This window comes from Bombina bombina, chromosome 8 (genome assembly GCF_027579735.1).
Source record: "Bombina bombina isolate aBomBom1 chromosome 8, aBomBom1.pri, whole genome shotgun sequence".
NCBI lineage: Eukaryota > Metazoa > Chordata > Amphibia > Anura > Bombinatoridae > Bombina > Bombina bombina.
This window is the reverse complement of record NC_069506.1, coordinates 21,226,995-21,250,242: the sequence shown is the minus strand read 5'-3', so window position 1 is coordinate 21,250,242 and position 23,248 is coordinate 21,226,995. Positions and strand designations below refer to the sequence as shown.

The 23,248-nt window shown below is 37.9% G+C and overlaps 1 protein-coding gene across 3 annotated transcripts in view; it reads left to right on the top strand.

The window, feature by feature from the left end:
- Nucleotides 1–23,248, top strand: part of LRRC4B (leucine rich repeat containing 4B) — a 400,350-nt gene that overhangs the window by 370,224 nt on the left and 6,878 nt on the right. For all 3 annotated transcript variants that reach the window (XM_053690182.1, XM_053690183.1, XM_053690184.1), the window contains one exon: nt 19,142–19,253. The gene's annotated coding sequence lies outside the window, so the exon portion shown is untranslated. The remainder of the gene's footprint in view (nt 1–19,141; nt 19,254–23,248) is intronic.

The window sequence follows — 23,248 nt, the reverse complement described above, 5'->3', positions numbered from 1 at the left end:
ATGTATGTGTGTGTGTTTATATGTGTGTGTGTGTTTATATGTGTGTATGTGTGTGTGTGTTTATATGTATGTGTGTGTGTTTAGATGTATATGTGTGTGTGTGTGTTTATATGTGTGTGTGTGTTTATATGTATATGTGTGTGTGTGTGTTTATATGTATGTATGTATGTATGTGTGTGTGTTTAGATGTATATGTGTGTGTGTGTTTATATGTATGTATGTGTGTGTGTGTTTATATGTATGTATGTGTGTGTGTTTATATGTATGTATGTGTGTGTGTGTGTGTGTGTTTATATGTATGTATGTGTTTATGTGTGTGTTTATATGTATGTGTGTGTGTGTTTATATGTATATGTGTGTGTGTGTTTATATGTATGTATGTGTTTATATGTGTGTGTTTATATGTATGTGTGTGTGTGTTTATATGTATATGTGTGTGTGTGTGTTTATATGTATGTATGTGTTTATATGTGTGTGTTTATATGTATATGTGTGTGTGTGTGTTTATATGTATGTATGTGTTTATATGTGTGTGTTTATATGTATGTATATGTGTGTGTTTATATGTATGTGTGTGTGTGTTTATATGTATATGTGTGTGTGTGTGTTTATATGTATGTATGTGTTTATATGTGTGTGTTTATATGTATGTATGTGTTTATATGTGTGTGTTTATATGTATGTATGTGTTTATATGTGTGTGTTTGAATGTGATTTTAAACACAAATGGGTTAAACGTATAGATAAAGGGACTGTAAAGTAAAAATTAGACTTTAATAGTTTTGATAGAGCATGCAATTTAAAACTTTACAGTTTACTTCCATTATCAAATTTGCTTTGTTTTCTTGGTATTGTTTGTTGAAGAGTAAATCTAGGCTCAAAAGAGCTCAGGAGTGTGCACGTGTCTCTAGCATTTTATGGCGGCAGTGTTTACAAATATGTATAACACTACTGCAAACAACAGGCTTGTTTCCATTGAGTCGTTAAAAATGGAGCCACGAGCTACCGAAGTCGCTGACAGCTAAAAGTAGTTTACGGCTTTATTTCAATACCAGGTTTCCATTTGTATATTTTGCGCATTGCGTACAGTTTCATGTAGGTGTAAGTTAATGTTGTGATAACGCATCCATTAGACGCCTAATACCAAATAACGCCATAGCAAGTTCGTTGCTATGGTAACACAGCTTACACTATTACATTTACGTTTATCGTCTGCTCTTCTTGCCTGTGATCACCTCCTAAAGAGAAACAAAAAAAAAGATACATTGAATTCATTAACAAATTAAATTAAATGACAATATTTTTTATTTAATGAAAAAACTTTTTTTTGTTTATTAGATTTTAAAATTTATTGGTATTTGTAATGTTTAGTGTTGCCCTAGGCATAGGCCTAGTTGGAATTTTGGAGATATGTGCTTGATTATATTTTTACATGTAAATACATATTTACATAGAAACCGAACTCTGATTACCTGGGCCAGTGATATATATTACATATAACTATACATTTATAAAGTGAAACACTTGTATTGTTTGCAAACTTTAATATCTCCATTTTAGAGGCCTCAAAAAGTGTATTGTCTCCTCTTCTACACCTAGCTGAGCGTGCCGTATTGTTTGAGACCTTATAAACAGCTTCCGACAATGTTTTACCTGTCAGAGCGTTCAGTGGAAACGTGCGCTTTTCAGCTTCTATTATTTTCTTCATAAATGGAAAGAGTCCACAGCTGCATTCATTACTTTTGGGAATTCTGAACCTGGCCACCAGGAGGAGGCAAAGACACCCTAGCCAAAAGCTTTAATACCTCCCCCACTTCCCTCATCCCCCAGTCATTCTTTGCATTTCGTTCCAGGAGGTTGGCAGAGAAGTGTCAGAAGTTTTCGATAGTTTCTTGTGGACGGTAGTACTCTTCGGCATAGGACTGGAGTTTTAAGTAGTCCTGACAGCCTCTCAGTGAGAGCATGGGTGAAAGTTAGAGTCCGGAGATGCAGGGAGAGTCTTTCTGCGAAACCATCCCGACTCATATTAACAGCTCCACAAGCAATCGGCGTTGACGAGTTTCGCTGCCTGCTTTCTTCTCTCAAGTCCATGGCAGAAGCGATGCTACTATCTGTCAAACTTGAAGGGCCTGTTCCTGTTGCACAGCTTAGATTCCGGTAAGATTGTTTCATTTTACTTTCATCATGGATGCATTGTAATTACAACTGTTTATCCGAGAGGGGTTACAACCTTTCGGGGATAACTTTAACATAGGGTCTCAGTGAGACTCCTTTTGTATCGTGGAATCAAGGGTTAATATCTCCTAAGGGGGGTTATTGAACAGGGGGGGTTTAATAGTTTATGTGATTCTGTCTGCTCCTGTTTAGTGATACTTCTGCTCATGGCTATTTTGTAAAATAATGGCCTATGTCTAGCGACGCAGCCTTTACGATCGGGCGCATTTTTTTGATGGACTGCACGGTTTACCTTGTGACCGGGCGTGGTCACATTTTTAGCTCTCCATTTCTGCATTCCTGACCGTATGGCGACAGAGAAATTCTGGTCCGCTGGTGTCTGGTTCACAGGAGGTGGTGAGTGTCTTACTACGCATGCAGGTAACCCAAACACTGCTTATCCTTCTATGGAGAGGGGCCTGTTCCCACAGGAGGTTACGACACGGTTTTGCATAGTCATATCTTTGGCGCTGGCGCATCGGCACCTCCTGGAAGTGTGCTTACGATATTGTACGTGTTCCGTTAACCGGGGCTCGTCAGGCGTGGGATCGCCTGGTCCAGTTCAGCACTCCGGGGGAGCAACTGCCCCTGAGGCCTCAGGGGGTCAACCTTTAGGGCCGGTGTCTTCATTTGTTCATATTTTGCACCTTTCGTTATAGACTGGCGCACCTTCATGTTCTACTGAGGCACAATTTGGTGTTGCTGGAGGATCCCACTCTTAATGTTGGGATTTCTCAGTCTTCCTCTTTAACTGGCTTGCATGATTAGACTTAAGGGGATGAGGTAATCTTCTTATAGTATTTGTAATTTGAGTATCCGTTTCCAGTTCTGAGCTTGGAAGATTCGGATTCCTGTTGGGCTGGTCCTGCGGGTGTGTCCGTTCTTCCTGTGCGATAACCTACGGGTTGCCTAATCTTTTATTTAATTCAGTGAGGATAGATTTTCTTTGGTTTAAAGCTCATGTTGTCGTAATGTTTCCTTCGGGAACTTTTTTCTCTGAAATTGATACTCGCGATTTTGTGATCGCGCTGTTTACTTTTACAAAAGTTTGTTCAAGGGTGAGGACGTGCTAGTCCTATGATTGTCTGTCTATCCCTCCATCACGGGGGAGACTCTATATGGCCTTGACAGTGCTGGTGCCATTGGTTTTAGGCTGGTCCTGACTGGGTACAAATCCTTCTGTCTTTGAGGCCTAGTTCAGCCATGTGTCACCTTTTATGCCTGGCTGGTCCGATGAGGGCACCTAGTGCTCACAATATGACTTGTGTTGTTTTCCTTGTTTTTATTTTACAAGTTTCAGCTAGCATCCTGAGAGGACTTGATGATCCGTGGTTTGCTTAGGGGCATGGGGTATGGTTCAGTCCTCAGCCTGTCAGTCTAGTCGGCCGGGTCTCCGTTGAGATCCGCTGAGTTGTGCTCTGTTGTTTCCGATTTTTGCTGGGACTAGAGTTTTCCTTCCCGTTGTAGGTTAAAAATGGAGGATTTAGGTCCTTCATGCCACCAGTTCTGGTCGGTCTTGCCTTTTTAAGGTCTATTTGGGAGTGTCCTTTTAGGACTTGTTACTTTTAGGACTTGTTCCTTTTAGATGTTCTCTTCCTTTGAGTCGAGACTTCTGGACTTCGTCCGGGTTTCTGGCGACTTTGAGCTAGGTAGCATGGCCGAGCGGTCTAAGGCGCTGGATAAGGCTCCAGTCTCTTTGGAGGAGTGGGTTCAGATCTCACTGCTGCCAGAGTCATCATTTCATTTTATTTAGGAAGTGAGGACCGTGCGGCTTTGTCTACTTCCGAGAGTTAGTCGTCTCCATATCGGGGACGATAGGCGGTGTTGTCTCCTTCTCCAAGCATTTGCTTAGGGGATGTTTTTACCAGTGTTCGGGGTGCTCTGCATTCTTCTTCCTTGGGTGTGGTCCTCCGAAAAGTTAGTCTGAAAGGATTATGGAGACTTTGTTCTCGTTATCATGCCCTTAGTCTTGGACTTCGTGTGAGTTGTCCTTGGGGCCTGGAGCTCTAGAGTGATGTTGTGACTTTGTCGTGGCCTAGCACTGTGTTTGGGGGGTGTTAAGGTGTTCTCTTCCCTTTGGGCTGGGAATTACGAGTGAGTCCAGTACCTATTTCTCCGGGTTAGCCCGGTTATTGTCCCCTGTGAGGTCTTTTTTTCTTCAGACGGGGTATGTTGTCTTCCCTGAGGGTGTCGTTTGTTTAAGGCGATCTGGGTCCAGGGCCCACAGGATTAGTTCTGGCCTAGAAAAACTTAGGCTTGGAGTTTGAATCCTGCTGTGGCAGTTTTATTAAGAGACTTATGATCCTGCGGACTGGTTCGGGACACCCCAGTTTTTTCAGGGAGACTATGTTTGGACATAGGGGCTAGCTGATTGAGCTTGCAAGCAGGAAGGCCAGGTTTCATATCCACCTTTGGGTCCTGGTTTCAAACTTTAAGGCCTGACTTGTCCTTCAGACGGAGTGTGCTCCTTTTCATGGGGGGGTTTCTCTGTGGATTCAACAGTGGTGTCTGGATGATTTTTCATTCGGTCCATGTTTTGATCAGTCTATGGCGTCATATCTTGGGGTATGTGCGCGGTTCTTATCTGTGCCCTCCCCTTTGAGGGGGTAGCTTGTCTTCCTTAAGAGCTGGGGTTTCCTATCTCTGGAAGGTCATTGTCCTGCCCTGTGTGTAGGAGGTTGGAACAGGTGGCTTTTGTTTCTGTGAGGGACAGCAGTCTGTTGCTCTGTGGAATGCTCTGTTCCAACTGTTGGAAATTGAAATCTTCATGTAGAGACTGTCTAAGAGAGTTGTGACAGGTCTTTCTAAGGATCTATTGCACTTTCTCTGTTCCAAGTCCTAGGGGGTTCTCCTTGGGAGTGCCATATTGGCGTAACGGATTGGGTAGACACCTGAGCTCTGTTGGGGTGGGTGAGTCTCCCCATTATTTCCTGTCCCTGGGGCCTGTGGTTGGTGTCTTTCTGTTCCCCGGTCTATCAGTCATGCCTGTCGCTTGGGCTGGTCTGGTGTTTGGAGCAGGATCTGTGATCTGTTGCTCTGCTAATCATCCTCGGGTCATTCGAGGTACGGTGAGCTTCTTTGAGGTTCTGTTTTTTCTCCATGTTCAGAGATCTGTGGGAAGGATTGGCGGCTCTTGGATAGCCTGCGACGTTATCCACTGGTTGGTGGATGCTTAGCAGCCTGAAGGATCCTATTTCAGCTGCTCCTTACTTGCCCTGCAAGTATTCAAGTTTCGGTGTCATTTTCAAAGACGGGAGCGTGCAGTGTTTTGTCTCCAGGGGTTGTACGTCAGATGTTGACCCTTCTAAACTGCTGCACGAGGTTCGGTTCTGAAAATTTAGATATTCAGAGCTACCTTTTTATGACTCTGGGGACCTTCGTCTTCAGTCTCCTTAACTAGAGTGCGGTTGCACTGTGTTTGGGGAAGATTCTCTTTTCTTGTTCATACTCCCAGCCTTAGTCCGTGGTTTCTCTATCTCTGGGGTCTGGACGTTGCCTCCCCCTGTATCTACGAGACTGGTTGGGTCTCTGTTAACCTAACCCCGGTTTCTCTGGTTTTTGCTCTGTTTAAGGACTTGTTGTGCCCTTCTTTAGGATTTTTTCTGGAGTTCATTATGCTTGATTTCTCTGTGTCTTTTTTTCTTTGTGGAAGAATACTGTAGTTTGTTCCCTTTCTCTAGTAAAGGGTGTGTTGTTTGGAGACCGACTGCTGGGCGACGGGGTCTCCTGGAGGCTGTTGGCTCAGTCGCGTCTAGTTCCTGCCGTCTCTAGCAAGGCTTGTGGACTATCTGCGGGTCAATGTCCTTGGGCCTTTTTCCTTTTTTTAAAAAAAGTTGTTCTCGGCTTCGGACGAAGTGGGATTTTGTTGGGTAGTGGTTTTCAGGCCTGGTGCCCTCAGAATGGGCCACCTCTTGTACCCTCCCATTTTAGCATTCAGTGTCCTCTATAGCTTGGGTATTGTTTTCCCAAAAGTAATGAATGCAGCTGTGGACTCTTTCTATTTATGAAGAAAAACTTAAATGATGCTTATCTGATAATTTTCTTTTCTTCAGATGGAAAGAGTCCACAGCTCCCCGCCCGTATTTTTGTGGGGCGTCTGTTATTTTGTTCTTCTGGCACCTTTTCATCCTGATATTTCTTCCAATGTTCCTTGTTCCCTCGGCAGAATGACTGGGGGATGAGGGAAGTGGGAGGAGTATTTAAGCCTTTGGCTGGGGTGTCTTTGCCTCCTCCTGGTGGCCAGGTTCTGAATTCCCAAAAGTAATGAATGCAGCTGTGGACTCTTTCCATCTGAAGAAAAGAAAATTATCAGGTAAGCATAATTTAAGTTTTTCTGTGGGATGCATAATTTTTTTCAGTCATCAGTAATGGGAAATGCATAATTGAAAAACTGGCGATAACCGTAATGGCTTCCGGCATTCATTTTGCGACCTTTTCGGCTCAATGGAAATGTGCCCAATGTTGCAAACGTAATGTGCACACTCCTGAGACCCTACGATAATGGTAGTAAATTGGAAATTTGTTTTACACTTCTGGGGAGCCAATGACAAGAAGCATATGTTTGTAGTCGCCAATCACCAGTTAACTTCCATGAATGCACTGCTGTTCCTGAGACTAACTATGTATGCTTTCCAGCAAAGGATGCCAAGAATACAAAGTAAATTTGATAATAGAAGTAAATTGAAACATTTCACTAAATTGCTAGTTCCATCTGAACAACGAACGTTTAATTCTCTTTGAGCTTTAATTCACTTTAATATTTCTTTAATGTCCATCTTAAATTGTTATTAAAGGTACCAAGGGCACTGAAAATAATTTGTTTTAAAAGATTATTGTCATCCCACAGTTCTAGAGTGTTTTTAAATGCTATAAATTGTTTACAAAGCACTATCTAATCCAGTATTTGTTATTAAAGGGACAGTCTACTTGATTTTTTTTTCATTATTTAAAAAGATAGACAATGCCTTTACTACCCATTCCCCAGCATTGCACAGCCCCCATTGTTATATTAATATACTTTTTACCCTCTAAATCTCTGCCTGTTTCTAAGCCCCTGTAGGCCGCCTCTTATCTCATTGCATTTTTATAGCTTTTCACAGCCAGATACTACTAGTTCATGTGTGACATATAGATAACATTGTGCTCACTCCAGTGGAGTTATGCAGCAACCTGCACTAACTGGCTAAAATGCAAGTTTGTAAAAACCATAAGGTGTCAGTCTGCAAGGTAATCACAGATGTAAAAATGATATTAATATAACAGTGTTGGTCACATAAAACTGGGGAAGGAATTATCTATCTTTTTAAACAGTAACAAATTTCAAGAAGACTGTCCCTTTTACTGAGTATTTCAATAATACATTTTAATTACTGGAATGCATTTGAATGAATTTAAATGTGAATATTAATGTATAGCTTTGCACTTTCTATTTATTCTTAACATTGCTAAGCACAACTTGCTATACACAGGGTGTCAGAGAGCAGAATCATACGTCTTTGATTAGCGAGTTAAGACTAAAACCCCGAGCACTGCGCTGAATCTCACCTTTTTATCAGCAGTAAAATAACAGATTAATGGGAACAGAATTTGGGAACAAGATAAGAGCTAAATATAACCAAATGAAAAGACTTTAAAGGAGCGTTAAACACAAATTGTAAGCTGCACAATACCTTCATACCTGCAAAGAGTTTTGCAATGAATAATGCAGCTTTATTTTGTCACATGAGCATATTATTTTATGTTTTTTCTTTCCACTGCATTTCCCTGTCCCCCAGAACAAAAGAACCCATGCTGACCAATCACAAACTAATATGCAGATATAACATGAACTCTGTTTGCACATGTGCAGTTAAAGGGACAGTTTACAATATATTTTGTGTTTTAAAAGATGGATATTCCCTTTATTACCCATTCCTCAGTTTTGCACAACACTGTTATATTTTATTTTTGTGCATCATAGTGTTTAATTGCTGATATATAGTATGCAAGTGTATGTCCCTTTTGAAGGGACAGTAAAGTCTAAATTAAAGCATGACATTTTTAAACAACTTTCCAATTTATTTCCATTAACCAATTTGCTTCGTTCTCTTGGTATCTTTGTTGAAAAGGAGCATGTTCAGGAGCAGCAATGCACTACTAGCTTCTGATCGGTGGATGCATGTGTATGCGTCACGTCATTTGATGTGATCAGCTAGCTACCAGTAGAGCTTTACATGCTCCCTCAACAAAGGATACCAAAACAATGAAACAAATTTGATAATAGAAGAAAATTGGAAATTTGTTCAAAATAAAATAAAGAACTATTCATACCTGTAAAAAGCATGCATGTTTAATTTAGAACACAGACTATAATAGCAGTTAAAGGTTATCCCATGCATTACATTGGGATCTTCGTAATTGTCTAATACTGCATGATTTGTGCATAGTTAGGGATTACCACTCTGTCTGTTTTAGTTTTGTTTTATAAAAGAGGTTTATTAATATTTCATATGAAATACAATATTGAAAAAGAAAAATTCAAGTAGACAATCAGTACTACAAAAACAAAACCTTCACACTAAATACAATACTCTGACATTATACAACATAAAATATATTAGTACATACTGTATCTCTTGGGTTACAGCAAGAAATAAACCTCAGTTTTTCAGTTTATTTCAGTGGGTGGATTTTTATATAATATTCCCATTTTTCAAAGAACTTAGGGATTTCTGTATTTAAATTATTTCAGGCATCATAGTGTTCAGTTATCATTTTGCTCTTAACTGTTTCTATGAATTTATTTAAAACTTGGGGGTTTCACAGACTTCCAGCTAGAGAAAATAACATTACGTCCACATAAAAGGATGGCGTTAAGGAGTTTTATATTTGGTAACTCTTTACTTTTTGTTTTTAAGAAAATGATATCTGGTATATCAATCTGAACTTTATGGTTCAAGATATATACGAGCCAATGCTTGACCATACCCCAGAATTTCTTGACTTTCGGGCATGTTCCTATACAATGTACAATATTAGCGTCTGGGAAATGACATCTATAACATGCACCTGATCTGGCCTGCTTTCATTTTGTGAGTTTATCTGGGGTAATATATACAAAATGAATTCATTTCAGATGTGACTCCCTCCATGAGGATAATAATGTAGCTTTATGTACTATTTGAATACTCTTATTAAGGGAAGTCATTCTTCACTGTTTGGACAACTTTTTTCCATTTATGAGTTAATTTATTGATATTGTCAATCCCTTCTTTATTTAATATTAATTTGTACCAATATGAGATAGAGAAGTTACCAACTTTAAAGAAATTTAACCCTGTTTCAATATCTTTCCACTGTTCTGGTAGAGATTTTGAGTAGTGTCTAGCCTGCAAATAAGCAAAAAAAACTTGTGTTATCAATATTAAATTGTTTAAATAGTTCACAAGTTTTAGTTAAATTCCAGTTGTTCCCAAATAATTATCCTGCTATCCCCTTAAACCCCTTTGAATGTAAGCCTATGAGCCCAGCTGTTTGTAGTTCACATTCATAAGAGCCGACTACCACAGTGCAACTCTCTGCAGGGCCCTGAACCTACTTGACCCCTGTAAATGTTATTTTGTATACCACCTATGTTACTAGCGCTGCGGAATCTGTTGGCGCTCTACAAATACCTGATAATAATACAATAATTGTGCTGCATATTCTTGCCCATTTCCTTTCCAGTACCTGAAAACATAAGATTTTACTCCTGGGAAATCTGGATTGCCACCTAATGGAAGAAATTTTGAGAAGTAAGGTGAAAATTCTAAAGATTTACAAACCCTTTGCCAGGCAATGATGGGATATTTATATACTATCATTTTTTTAATGTAGTCTGGAAATTTATTCAGTTTATGAATTAATGCTTTTATTGCAAACGGGGGACAAAATACTTTCTTCTATACTCTTCAGGGTAAAATGATCCATCTCTACTATTCAGTCAGGCACAAGCTTAGCCATACAGACCCAATTTTATTTTTTTAATGAAGGAAGGTTAGGACCAGCTGAGTTATATGCTTGACTCAGTCTATATATCGACATTTTAATCTTCCCCCATAAAAATTATCGGAACCCTTAATGTAATTTTTGAATATGTTTATATTTTAGAAATAATGGAAAGTTTTGCATTAAGTATAAAAGTTTTGGAAAGGCTATCATTTTTATCAAATTTATTTTAGCTGTAAATAACAGATGCAGAATCACCCATCTCTTAACATCAATACATATTTTGTTAATAATACAGGAAACTTATGTTCATACCATTTATTCAGAGATCTAGAAATGTTAATACCCAAATATTTAATATAAGGATTTGCTTCTTTAAATATACAGGGAGTGCAGAATTATTAGGCAAATGAGTATTTTGACCACATCATCCTCTTTATGCATGTTGTCTTACTCCAAGCTGTATAGGCTCGAAAGCCTACTACCAATTAAGCATATTAGGTGATGTGCATCTCTGTAATGAGAAGGGGTGTGGTCTAATGACATCAACACCCTATATCAGGTGTGCATAATTATTAGGCAACTTCCTTTCCTTTGGCAAAATGGGTCAAAAGAAGGACTTGACAGGCTCAGAAAAGTCAAAAATAGTGAGATATCTTGCAGAGGGATGCAGCACTCTTAAAATTGCAAAGCTTCTGAAGCGTGATCATCGAACAATCAAGCGTTTCATTCAAAATAGTCAACAGGGTCGCAAGAAGCGTGTGGAAAAACCAAGGCGCAAAATAACTGCCCATGAACTGAGAAAAGTCAAGCGTGCAGCTGCCAAGATGCCACTTGCCACCAGTTTGGCCATATTTCAGAGCTGCAACATCACTGGAGTGCCCAAAAGCACAAGGTTTGCAATACTCAGAGACATGGCCAAGGTAAGAAAGGCTGATAGACGACCACCACTGAACAAGACACACAAGCTAAAACGTCCAGACTGGTCCAAGAAATATCTCAAGACTGATTTTTCTAAGGTTTTATGGACTGATGAAATGAGAGTGAGTCTTGATGGGCCAGATGGATGGGCCCATGGCTGGATTGGTAAAGGGCAGAGAGCTCCAGTCCGACTCAGACGCCAGCAAGGTGGAGGTGGAGTACTGGTTTGGGCTGGTATCATCAAAGATGAGCTTGTGGGGCCTTTTCGGGTTGAGGATGGAGTCAAGCTCAACTCCCAGTCCTACTGCCAGTTTCTGGAAGACACCTTCTTCAAGCAGTGGTACAGGAAGAAGTCTGCATCCTTCAAGAAAAACATGATTTTCATGCAGGACAATGCTCCATCACACGCGTCCAAGTATTCCACAGCGTGGCTGGCAAGAAAGGGTATAAAAGAAGAAAATCTAATGACATGGTCTCCTTGTTCACCTGATCTGAACCCCATTGAGAACCTGTGGTCCATCATCAAATGTGAGATTTACAAGGAGGGAAAACAGTACACCTCTCTGAACAGTGTCTGGGAGGCTGTGGTTGCTGCTGCACGCAATGTTGATGGTGAACAGATCAAAACACTGACAGAATCCATGGATGGCAGGCTTTTGAGTGTCCTTGCAAAGAAAGGTGGCTATATTGGTCACTGATTTGTTTTTGTTTTGTTTTTGAATGTCAGAAATGTATATTTATGAATGTTGAGATGTTATATTGGTTTCACTGGTAAAAATAAATAATTGAAATGTGTATATATTTGTTTTTTGTTAAGTTGCCTAATAATTATGCACAGTAATAGTCACCTGCACACACAGATATCCCCCTAAAATAGCTATAACTAAAAACAAACTAAAAACTACTTCCAAAACTATTCAGCTTTGATATTAATGAGTTTTTTGGGTTCATTGAGAACATGGTTGTTGTTCAATAATAAAATTAATCCTCAAAAATACAACTTGCCTAATAATTCTGCACTCCCTGTAGTGCTAGAATCAGTTTGTTTGTTCATCCACAGGACCTCCGATTTTTCCGTGTTAACACGATATCCTGAGCAGGAGCCAAAAACCTGAAGGATCTGTAATAGTTTGGGCATATTTACCCTTGTATTACTGGTAAATACCAGAAGATCGTCAGCATATAATACAACTTGCAGTTCGCACTTTCCTATTTGGATTCATTTTATATTCTTTCTGATAGTAATTGCCAAGGGTTCTATCGCTAAGTTAAATAGCAGGGGAGAAAGCGGACATCCCTGTCTTGTGCCCTTTGCTAGTTGAAAACTAGGAGAGATGTCGCCATTGATTAGTAAAGCAGAAAAGGGACTATTATAAAGATGTTAAATAAAAGAAAGAAAAAATCCCTTTAAACCAAATTTTTCAAGGGTGGAATATAAATGGTCAAAGCTCACATAATCAAAAGCTTTTTCAGCGTTGATTGAGATTATGGCTCTATGTTTTTTTCTTTGATCTGCGTACTGGATTAGTCTAATGCAAGAAGAACTTTCCTTATATTTGAAAAAGAGGTTTGTCCCGCCATAAACCCGGTCTGATATGGGTGTATTTATTTGCTCATTAAGGACTTAATTCTTGTGACAATAATCCCTGTTAATAATTTATAGTCCGTATTGAGCAATGATATAGGGCGATATGATCCCAAATTTTCTGAATTTTTATTATTTTTACAGATTAGCATAATAAATGATTTCGTATATTCCTGCGATATTTTTTCATTTTTGATATAATAGGAATTAAACAATTCAAGCAATGGAATGCTAATTTGATCTATCAAGATTTTGTAATATTCTGCTGGTAGGCTATCTGGGCCAGCTGCTTTGTTAAGAATAGCTTTTTTATTGCTTTATTCACTTCGTCTAATTTAATTGGTTTATTTAGATTTTTCAATTTATCTGGATCAACTTGAGGTAGGGGACATATATCCCAGATTTTTTTTTTATTTTGTACATCTATTTTATCCTCTTTAAATATATTTTGGTAATCTAAAACTTCCGCTGCAATTTGTGCTTTTTTTGTGTGCCTTACCCCCTTATTTATCTATTATATTGGAACCCCGTGCCTGTTTGACCGTACTTGCTAAATGTTTACCTATTTTACTTCCAAATCTATGGAATTTAACACTTGCCCTGAGCTCTCCTTGAGTCACTGACTGTGTTAAAAAAAATTCTCATTCCTTTTTTGCCTCTACATATATTTCCCAATTTTCTTTCAAAGGATATAATAGGTATGAATTATACGCATTTCGCAGTTGGTTAGCTAATTGTGTGTTTCGTACATTAGTCTTTTTTTTCCATTTGATTAAAGTGACAGTCTACCTTAGAATTGTTATTGCTTTAAAAGATAGATAATCCCTTTATTACCCATTCCCCAGTTTTCCATAACCAACACAGTTATATTAATATACTTTTTACCTCTGTGATTACCTTGTATCTAGGAACCTTCTTCCAGCCCCCTGATCACATGACTGTGACTGTTTATTATCTATTGTCTTGCATTTAGCATTGTTTTTTGCTAGATCTTAAATAACTTTCTGTGCCTGAACACAGTGTTATCTATATGGCCCACGTGTACTTTCTGTCTCTTTGTGTTGAAAAGAGATTTAAAAAGCATGTGATAAGAGGCAGCCGTCAAAGGCTTAGAAATTAGCATATGAGCCTACCTATGTTTAGTTTAAACTAAGAATACCAAGAGAAAAAAGCAAATTTGATGATAAAAGTAAATTGGAAAGTTGATTAAAATTAAGTCCTATCTGAATAATGAAAGTTTAATTAATACTACTAGACTGTCCCTTTAAGTAAGCTTTGATTTCCCCTCTTAGCACCGCCTTCGATGCTTCCCAATAAATTCCAGAATTCATTACTGAATTTTCATTGAAGGTTTTATATTGCTGCCAAGAGGGATGCACAAAGTTATTGGAGCGTGATCTGATATTTCAATTGGGTTGATGCTAGTTTTTAAGTCTAGGCCAAGCATTCTCTTATTTACCAGAAACATGTCAATCCTATATATCCTATATATATGTTTTTGATTCACAGGTGTACTCTCTTACATCTGGATTATGAATTCTCCAAATATCTTTTAAATTCAGGCATAATCTGATTTTTTTAAGATTTTAATTCACCTATAATGATTTCCATGCATCTTTTTATTATTATCCAGTCTGTCTATTGGCAGTTGGGCTATTAAGTTAAAATCCCCCCGACTATTAATTGGCTATCTGTATGCTCCGTCACTTTTTTGGCAATTTTAGACCAAAATGATTTATCTGGTGAGTTCGGACCATAGACATTACATAGAATAAACTTTTGAGTTCCTATTTTTATATGTAGGACTATATATCTGCCTTCTGAATCTACATCTTTATTAACTATTTCATAGTTAAGTTCTACATTGAGTAATATTGCCACGCCCTTTTCCCTCTTTTGACAGAGCGTTGCCAGAATCTCCCCTACCCATCCTGTTTTTAATTTTATGATCTCATTAGCTTTTAAATACGTTTCCTGTAAACAAGCAATTGATGTTTTTAAACTTCTAAGATGTTTCAGGATAAGTTTTCTTTTAACTGGGGATGTGATGCCCCTAATATTCCAGGAAGTCAAATTGAAACTCGTCATATCTTAAACAATAGCTAAACGGGATGCTACACCAAGAAAAGTGAGGCGAGGAAGGGATGTTCCAATCCATCCAAACATAATACAGTAGACTCTCAGTTATCCGGAACTCAAGCAACCAGCACTCTCAAGCAACCGGAAAAAAACCCGAAACATGTGAGAACATAAATGTGCTCTATAACAAACAAACAGTCCAGATCTTGTAGATAGACCAATAGACAGGCACAGTAATTGATGTCTCAGGACTCTTTTCTGATACACTAACCCTTGTATGTATTTAAATATTAATACAGTATCAAGTAAATACAGCGTTTCTAGTAAAATCTGGGTTATAGAACTAGTTAGGCCTATTTTTAATAGTAACTCTTAAGCAACCAGAAAGACACTTATCCGGAATCTACCAATCCCCATGGGTGCCAGTTAATTGAGAGTTTACTGTAGAACAAAAAACGGAAAGGGAGGAGGAGAGAAAGGGGGGGGGGGCACATAACTTATCAAATACATGTACTGTACAAAATATTTTTTTACAAACTGCTGAGAAATGCTTTGGCTTCTTCTACAGTATGGAACGTGAGGACCTCTCCCTTTTTCTTAACCTGTAATTTAGCGGGATATATACTGTATACCAACACTTATATTAATATACTTTTTACCTCTGTGATTACCTAGTATCTAAGCATATTCTGACAGTCCCCTGATCACATGACTTATTTATTATCTATTGACTTGCATTTAGTACTGTGTTGTGCTAAATCTTAAATAACTCCTCATGCGTGAGCACAATGTTATCTATATGGCCCACATGAACTAGCAGTCTCCTGTTGTGAAAAGCAAATACAAAAGCAAGTGATTAAGAGTCTGTCTGTAGTGGCTTAGAAACAGACTGACATTTAGAGGTTAAAATGTTATAAAGTGAATTAATATAACAATTTTGGTTGTGCACAGCTGGGGAATGGGTAGTAAAGGTGTTATCTATCTTTTTAAACAATAACAATTTTAGTGTAGACTGTCCCTTTAAAGGTGGTTTAGCACTGATTAAGCTTAGTAAAAATGTATTTAAAAGGTATTTCCTTTTTAATCTTTATCTAATCGCTAAATCTAAATGTATATTTTTATATACACAATAATATTAACGCCTAAACTACCGTGTATTCTTACTGCTATTGCAAAGAATGATTTTCCTATCATGATTGTTGATACAAAACTGATAATTCACCTTAAAAAGGTAAATGTGAGGTAGGAGGGGGTAAACAAAACCTCACAGATAAATTAGCTGAAAGTATTAACCCAAGTCTCCCTGGGAGAAAGGGGAACAAGTACAATATTCAGATGTATTTTACAGCTCAAGGAAGCAAAATAAATAATAAGTGTTTACTGCAATACTGTTTCATTTTCACTAATGAAACATTTTATGCATTGTTGAAATGCCAAGTTTAAAGGGACACTGAACCCAATTTTTTTCTTTCAAGATTCAGATAGAGCATGCAATTTTAAGCAACTTTCTAATTTACTCCTATCAAATTTTCTTCATTCTCTTGTTATCTTTATTTGAAAAGCAATAATGTAAGTTTAGAAGCCTTTGTTCTGTAGCTACTTATATTCATTTGTCTATTCAAGTCTTTTTCATGAACACCTAGTCCAGTCTGTAAGTGCAGTTCATTACTGTTCTAGGTGTTTGTGTGTGCATGCCTGTGTGGGTGTGGGTATGTATAGTGTGTGTGTATAGTCTGCATGTGCATGTATAGTGTGTGTGTATAGTCTGCATGTGCATGTATAGTGTGTGTGTGTATAGTCTGCATGTGCATGTATAGTGTGTGTGGCTATAGTCTGCATGTGCATGTATAGTGTGTGTGTGTGTGTGTAGTCTGCATGTGTATGTATAGTGTGTGTGTATAGTCTGCATGTGTATGTATAGTCTGCATGTGTATGTATAGTGTGTGTGTATAGTCTGCATGTGCATGTATAGTGTGTGTGTATAGTCTGCATGTGCATGTATAGTGTGTGTATAGTCTGCATGTGCATGTATAGTGTGTGTGTATAGTCTGCATGTGCATGTATAGTGTGTGTGTGTGTGTATAGTCTGCATGTGTATGTATAGTGTGTGTGTGTATAGTCTGCATGTGCATGTATAGTGTGTGTGTATAGTCTGCATGTGCATGTATTGTGTGTGTGTGTATAGTCTGCATGTGTATGTATAGTGTGTGTGTGTGTGTAGTCTGCATGTGCATGTATAGTGTGTGTGTGTGTGTATATAGTCTGCATGTGCATGTATAGTGTGTGTGTGTGTATAGTCTGCATGTGCATGTATAGTGTGTGTGTATAGTCTGCATGTGCATGTATAGTGTGTGTGTGTGTGTGTGTATAGTCTGCATGTGTATGTATAGTGTGTGTGTGTATAGTCTGCATGTGCATGTATAGTGTGTGTGTGTGTATAGTCTGCATGTACATGTATAGTTTGTGTGTGTATAGTCTGCATGTGCATGTATAGTGTGTGTGTGTGTATAGTCTGCATGTGCATGTATAGTGTGTGTGTGTGTGTATAGTCTGCATGTGCATGTATAGTGTGTGTGTGTGTATAGTCTGCATGTGCATGTATAGTGTGTGTGTGTGTATAGTCTGCATGTGCATGTATAGTTTGTGTGTGTATAGTCTGCATGTGCATGTATAGTGTGTGTGTGTGTATAGTCTGCATGTGCATGTATAGTGTGTGTGTGTGTGTGTGTATAGTCTGCATGTGCATGTATAGTGTGTGTGTATATAGTCTGCATGTGTATGTATAGTGTGTGTGTGTATAGTCTGCATTTGCATGTATAGTGTGTGTGTATATAGTCTGCATGTGTATGTATAGTGTGTGTGTGTATAGTCTGCATGTGCATGTATAGTGTGTGTGTATAGTCTGCATGTGCATGTATAGTGTGTGTGTATAGTCTGCATGTGCATGTATAGTTTGTGTGTGTATAGTCTGCATGTGCATGTATAGTTTGTGTGTGTATAGTCTGCATGTATAGTGTGTGTGTGTATAGTCTGCATGTGCATGTATAGTGTGTGTGTATAGTCTGCATGTGCATGTATAGTGTGTGTATAGTCTGCATGTGCATGTATAGTGTGTGTGTATAGTCTGCATGTGCATGTATAGTGTGTGTGTATAGTTTGCATGTGCATGTATAGTGTGTGTGTGTGTGTGTGTGTCTATAGTCTGCATGTATAGTGTGTGTGTATAGTCTGCATGTGCATGTATAGTGTGTGTGTATAGTCTGCATGTGCATGTATAGTGTGTGTATAGTCTGCATGTGTATGTATAGTGTGTGTGTATAGTCTGCATGTGCATGTATAGTGTGTGTGTATAGTCTGCATGTGCATGTATAGTGTGTGTGTATAGTCTGCATGTGCATGTATAGTGTGTGTGTATAGTCTGCATGTGCATGTATAGTGTGTGTGTGTATAGTCTGCATGTGCATGTATAGTGTGTGTGTATAGTCTGCATGTGCATGTATAGTGTGTGTATAGTCTGCATGTGCATGTATAGTGTGTGTGTATAGTCTGCATGTGCATGTATAGTGTGTGTGTATAGTCTGCATGTGCATGTATAGTGTGTGTGTGTATAGACTGCATGTGTATGTATAGTGTGTGTGTATAGTCTGCATGTGTATGTATAGTGTGTGTGTGTATAGACTGCATGTGTATGTATAGTGTGTGTGTATAGACTGCATGTGTATGTATAGTGTGCGTGTATAGTCTGCATGTGTATGTATAGTGTGTGTGTGTGTATAGTCTGCATGTGCATGTATAATGTGTAAATGTGAGCATGCATGTGTGTGTTTTTGTATGTGTGAGAAAGTGTTTGTTTCTATGTATGTAACAGAGTGTGTATGTGTTTCTGTGTAAGTGTGTGTGTAAATGTGAGCATGTATGTGTGAGTGTGTATTTGTGTGTGTGTAATAAAGTGTTTGTGTATTTATGTAAGAGAGGATATGTGTGTGAGAGGGAGTATGTAAGAGAAAGTGTGTGTATGTGTGCAAGATTGTGAGTGTGTATGGTTGTGTAATGTATAATGTGTGAGATTGTATGTGTGTGAGAGACAGAGTATGTGTGTATATAGAGAGTGTGCTTAAAACACGTGCACACTTCTAAACCTACCTCAGTATGCTGTAATGTTTCTACCATAGATACTAACATAAAGGGATAAAACTGATTATATATAATAGAAGTAAATTGTAGAACGTTATTACATTTTACACTCTACCTGAATAATAAAAGATTAATGTTGACTTCCATTCATTTCCAGCATAACCTATAGTGTTTCTTTCGTTTCTGTCCCTTTCGCTCATGTTTTCAGTCTCTCCTTAACAGATGCCTTATTCTTATTTGCAGGTAGGTGAGCTGCCCGAAGAGGAACCTTCAGCACCATCAGACTCTCTAACTTCCATGGTTTGCATAAGCTCTTCAGATCTCTCCATAATGGGCCATTTCTCAGTTTATGATGGTGAGTTCTTCCCCAGATGTTCTTTGGCATTGCAGTTTACCTATGTTGTTTACAGACCCCACACCATGTGTTTATCTTTGTCGTCTTTACAGCCGTTTCTGGAACTAGCAGAGTCTGTGCCACGTTTAATATTAGATGCAAGATGCATATCCTGTGCGTATGAGTTGTACAGTCCAGCTCGCCCCCTTATCCCTCAGCTGTTATATTTAAGTTTCTTGATTAAGCCACAAGACAAGTTTCAGCTATGATTGAAGCACTGATAATTTAGCACACTATAATTTTTTTTATCTGTCCAAAGTTCTAAAGGACATGAAACCTAGAATGTTTCTTTCACGATTCAGATAGAATGTACGATTTTAAACTTTCCAATTGACTTCTATTATCAAATTTGTTTCATTCTTTTGGTATCCTTTGTTGAAGGAGCTGCAATGCACTACTGGGTGAGCCAATGACAAGGGACATATATGTGCAGCCACCAATCACCAGCTAGCTCCCAGTAATGCAATGCTGCTTCAACAAAGGATGCAAAGAGAACAAAGCAAATTAGACAATAGTGCACTAGTAAATTGGATAGTTGTTTAAAAGTTCATGCTCTATCTGAATAATTATGTTTTTTTACTTTACTGTCCCTTTAAAATAAGGAAATTACCTGACAATATTATTTGTTATTTTAAGTATAAACAGCATTGATATTTTCTTTCTCATTTGGCACCAACTTTATTGTAATTGGGATCCAGCTAGCGGCCTTTTATTTCTGTCCTTGGAAAATAATTCGGCAATTTTTCAGAACAAAGACCTAAAAATTGGATCAGTATTACTTACACCAAGTGCCAATCCATCAAGTTCCAATCAGCAGTGTAGCCATTGAAGCATTTAATGACTTTTTCCAATCTTGTTACTTGTTAAAGGGGCGCAAAGAACAGTTTTGTATAGAAAAAGTATTTTTACCTGTTCCCTGATATTTGCTAGAGATGTGCAGCCAAGAAAATGTTTCGGATTAACATTTCAATGCGACTTTTCAGAGAAATTAGTTTTTGCAGGAGCCCTAACCTGACATGCGCAAAAAGTTGAAGTTCGAATATCGCAGCCAGAGTGGGAAAAGTAGAAATAAACCTAACGCCCTTACTCTCGTACAAACCCAATCACTAACCCGACATTAAATATTAATATTTCACATTCCAATGTTCTTCACCTAGAAAGATATGTTCTATTTATTCATTAATACATATATATATATACATGATTTTTTTTTTGTAAAATATATATCTATGCTATGCCTTATGTGAAGAGCATTGGAATACTATAACATTTTATTAAATATGAATATTGCGTAAATTCGCTGTTGCATATTTTCAGCTACTTGATTGCAAAGGGCTCCAATGCACTTATATAGATGTCTATATATGTGTACATATGTATTTATGTGTTTATATGTTTATATATGTCTGTAAAAACATATATACACATATAAATATATATAAATATATATATATATATATATATATATACACACACACACACACACATTTAAACAGGAGGGGTTGATCAAATGAACTGTAATATTAAAAAACTAGAGGACTGGTCAAATAAATGGGATCTAAAATGTAATATTACCAAGAGCAAAATTATACATATAGGATCCAAAAACCCAAAGGCCAATTATAGTCTCAATGGTACATTACTGACTGTAACTAAAGAAGAAAAGGACTTGGGAATTATTATTTCAGATGATGATTAATTTGGTACACAATGCCGCAGTGCAGCCAGCAAGGCCAGTCAAATACTTGGTTGCATTGGAAGAGGTATTAGTAGCCGAAATAGCAAGGTTCTTATGCCACTTTACAGATCATTAGTTAGACCAAATCTAGAATACTGTGTACAGTTCTGGAGACCATATCTTCAGACAGATATAAATAAACTAGAAGCTGTCCAGAGGAGGGCTACTAAAATAGTACATGGTCTAAAATATAAAACGTACAACGAAAGACTCTATGACCTAAATAAATATAGTTTAGAGGATAGAAGGGAAAGAGGTGACATGATAGAAACCTTCAAATATATGAAGGGACTTAATAAAATAGAAGCTGAAAGCATAAAATAAATGCCAAAACAAGGGGTCACAATCTAAAGTTAGAGGGCAGCAGATTCAGGGGAAATTTGAGGAAGCATTTATTTACAGAAAGGGTGGTGGATTCATGGAATAAACTTCCATTTGATATACAGTGTGTGTGTATATATAGATATATATATAGATTTATATAGATACAGTGGATATAAAAACTCTACACACCCCTGTTAAAATGGCAGGTTTCTGTGATGTAAAAAAATGAGACAGATAAATCATTTCAGAACTTTTTCCACCTTTAATGTGACCTATAAACTGTACAACTCAATTGAAAAATAAACTGAAATCTTTTAGGTAGAGGGAAGAAACAATATAAAAATAAAATAATATGGTTGCTAATACTTTGTTGAAGCACCTTTTGATTTTATTACAGCACTCAGTCTTTTTGGGTATGAGTCTATCAGCATGGCACATTTTGACTTGGCAAGATGTGTCCACTCTTCTTTGCTAAAACACTCCGAATGTGTCAGATTGCGAGGGCATCTCCTGTGCAAAGCCCTCTTCAGATCACCCCACAGATTTTCAATCGGATTCAGGTCTGAGCTCTGGCTGGGCCATTCCAAAACTTTAATCTTCTTCTGGTGAAGCCATTCCTTTGTTGATTTGGATGTATGCTTTGGGTCATTGTCATGCTGAAAGATGAAGTTCATCTTCATGTTCAGCTTTCTAGCAGAAGCTTGAAGGTTTTGTGCCAATCTTGACTGGTATTTGGAACTGTTCATGATTCCCTCTAGCTTAACTAAGGCCCCAGTAAGTTCCAGCTGAAGAAAAACAGCCCCAAAGCATGATGCTGCCACCACCATGCTTCACTGTGGGTATGGTGTTCTTTTGGTGATGTGCAGTATTGTTTTTGCGCCAAACATATCTTTTGGAATTATTGCCAAAAAGTTCAACCTTGGTTTCATCAGACCATAACACCTTTTCCCACATGCTTTTGGGAGACTTCAGATGTGTTTTTGCAAAATGTAGCCTGGCTTAGATGCTTTTGTTCGTAAGAAAAGGCTTTCGTCTTGCCACTCTACCCCATAGCCCAGACATATGAAGAATACGGGAGATTGTTGTCACATGTACCACACAGCCAGTACTTGCCAGATATTCCTGCAGCTCCTTTAATGTTGCTGTTGACCTCTTGGTAGCCTCCCAAACCAGTTTTCTTCTCGTCTTTTCATAAATTTTGGAGGCACGTCCTGTTCTTGGTAATGTCACTGTTGTGCCATATTTTCTTCACTTGATGATGACTGTCTTCACTGTGTTCCATGGTATATCTAATGCCTTAGAAATTTCTTTGTAGCCTTCTCCTGACTGATACCTTTTAACAATGAGATCCCTCTGATGCTTTGGAAGCTCTCTGTGGACCATGGCTTTTGCTGTGGGATGCAACTAAGAAAATTTCAGGAAACTAGAGCAGCTGAACTTTATTTGGGGTTAATCAGAGGCACTTTAAATGATGACAGGTGTGTACTGACTCCTATTTAACATGATTTTGAATGTGATTGCTTAATTCTGAACACAGCTACATCCCCAGTTATGCAACCACATTATTTTAGTTTTTTTTTGTTTTCTTCCCTCTACCTAAAAGATTTCAGTTTGTTTTTCAATTGAGTTGTACAGTTTATAGGTCACATTAAAGGTGGAAAAAGTTCTGAAATAATTTATCTTTGTCTCATTTTTTTACATCACAGAAACCTGACATTTTAACAGGGGTGTGTAGACTTTTTATATCCACTGTATATAGATATACAATGTGTGTGTGTGTGTGTATGTGTATATATATATATATATATATATATATATATATATATATATATACATACATACATACAAACATAACCCTATTTAGATATGTATATGAATGTATCGTTATATTAAA